Source organism: Sphaeroforma arctica (genome assembly GCF_001186125.1).
Source record: "Sphaeroforma arctica JP610 unplaced genomic scaffold supercont1.4015, whole genome shotgun sequence".
Classification (NCBI taxonomy): Eukaryota; class Ichthyosporea; order Ichthyophonida; genus Sphaeroforma; species Sphaeroforma arctica.
Window position 1 is genome coordinate 1 of NW_014036543.1, and position 2,813 is coordinate 2,813.

General features: G+C 40.9%; 1 pseudogene across 1 annotated transcript; it reads right to left on the reverse strand.

Moving 5' to 3' along the window:
* Positions 1–1,316: 1,316 nt before the first annotated feature.
* On the reverse strand, positions 1,317–2,446 carry SARC_14001 (hypothetical protein; annotated as a pseudogene; the record flags this gene model as incomplete). Its single annotated transcript has 2 exons — positions 1,317–1,438; positions 2,324–2,446.
* Positions 2,447–2,813: the final 367 nt, after the last annotated feature.

The window sequence follows — 2,813 nt, forward strand, 5'->3', positions numbered from 1 at the left end:
GTGTGGCTGTCAGCTTTACCTGTGCATTTAGTTCCTTTGTGCGTTGGGTGAGCATGGCCCTGCCCTTGTCCAGCCGCGTGAGCTGATCACGATGGTCGTCCTTCATCATATCCATCTCCGCATTTAGTTCGGAGTAGCGGTGCTTAAGCCGGGCATTCGAAGTGGCTACACTGTGTATTCGTGAGGATTTCGGGAGACATATTCAATACACTTGATATAGTTTGATAGCTTGTACACTTTAAGTGATGAGAGTTTGGGACTGGTTATATGCTACAGATTATACGCTAGGAAATCCTTCTGTGCTATCTCCTATACATACGCACCCCCTTGATAGGAGAAGCGCATCTAGACGTTACATGAACATCAGAACAGGCATTCGAATGAACGCTTTGAAGAAATGTTTACATATTACACATATTTTTTAAATTACTTTCGCGCCCCACTACGAGCCAGATAATGGGAGGTATCCGGAATAAACGTTTGCCTTTGCGTATAGTACGCCGACAAATAACTGTAACAGTTGATCGCCAAAACACATATATTCTCTTCAACGACAATTTGCGCGTGAACGTGGATGGCGCAGGATAAGAATAGATATATACATTAAGAATAGTTCTATACATTAAGAATATATATATACTTAAAAATGGTTCAATACATTAAGAATAGATATATACATTAAGAATAGATCTATACAATCAGATTAGATATAAACATTAAGAATAGTTCTATACATTAAGAATAGATATATACATTAAAAATAGTTCTATACATATGCATGTGTGGCTTGTACGCTCGCCTTGTAGCAGATCACAACACACTGCACCCCCCCCCCAAAAAAGTGGTATGTCCTCACAGGTCCCTCCTCTCACACAGATGGGGTGTCCCTTTTAGTCCATGCGAGGTGCCTGGTCACATACATTTGCATTTCCACCCCCACAACGGCTTGCTCGTGTGCGTGGATGGCTTTCGATAAGATGTCTCTGTTCATGTGCACTATTCGGCTCTGGTCCATGTATTCGACAAAGACCTTCCGCGACCTCTCACCCTTGATATTCGTGTACCTGAGGCAAGATCACACAGAATAGTTGATATACATCACTCTTGATTATTTATGTACCTGAGGCAAAATCACACAGAATAGTTGATATATATATATATATATGCACATATTTCATACAGTGATCAAGATCATACAGATAGGTGTATACATTATACACACAATTCAATCGGCTGCAGTCGATACATTGAACTCGGCAGTTGGTAGGTCGCAGTTTCTCTGGTACTATTATACGCAGGAGTTATTCCGTACTTACTCATTCAACTTGGTGAGGATGATGTTCTCGTTCTCCAGTTGCCACCGGTAATCACTGAGGCATTCTTGCAGCAGCGAGATCTGTTGTTGTGGCGACATGCCTTTCAGACGATCCAGAGGTATCTGCCGACCCACAACGCCAACAATAAGGGTCAGAGATATAATGATGAACAAATGACATATTTAAACGTACACGACTGTCACCCACGCTATATGTATGAATGTATGTTGCGTGTGAAAGGCGCGATTGTCATATACGAGTGTGTGCAAGCGCTACTGTCTTATAACTAAATATTTAAATGGTGCTGGAGCGTCCACCATTAACAGACCATCATTAACAGTCACGTTAACAGACCGATTGACATGTACAATAAAACTTCAATTTGCGTTCCTAAGTCTCACATTGCAATGCTTCACTAGTGCGATTGAGGGGGATGTATGTCATGGATGTAATATTCGTTTCCTTCAAGGCCAAGAAGGCCTGCTTTCGATATGCCTATCACTGCAGTTTCATACTGTTACTTACGTCCAATGCTACTCTACAGTAAACATCTGCGACTTGTACCATATGTTAAAAATAACTGACTGCCAAATCTATGTATACTATACGCGGAAAGCTGCAAACTATACACATTACAAGCACACAGACAGAGGCACAGACTCACACAGACACAGACAGACTCACACAGATTCACACAGACTCAGACTCACACAGACACAGACACAGACACAGACACAGACACAGACTCACACTAACTCAGACTCACACAGACACAGACACAGACACAGACACAGACTCACACTAACTCAGACTCACACAGACACAGACACAGACACAGACACAGACACAGACACAGACACAGACACAGACACAGACACAGAGACTATATATATATATATATAAATATAATATTCGTATATGAATCTATGTACACATGTATGTATAAGCATGAAGCGAGTGTAGCATGTCTCAGTAAACGACTTGTTGTCACTAGCATTCGTACGCACCTCACATTGGGCGGCATCCACAGTCGGCTCAACTTCAGTCTGTGCCGCCAATGAACAGTTAGACTTAAATTCATCACCGTTGTCATCGAGGTTCACCTGTGACCCTGCATGTGCATCGCACATAGTGACAGCGGTAATTGATCAGAATGTGAAAGTTATGTTTCCAATGTCGAAGATATATAAGTGATATATTTTGCGTGATAGACAAATTCTAATACCATGAATTCTCAATAAGGACACTGTACACGAGAACATACAGACACACAGACACACAGACACAGACATCGACACATGTAAAGCGCACAAAAAGACACACACGTAATATAAAAATATATACATATGCATAAACACACACACATACATACGTATACATATATACACACACAGACACACACAGACGCACACACACACACACACTCACACATATTTATATATACTTATGTATAAACATACATTTATATACATACAAGTATACATACATAATATACAT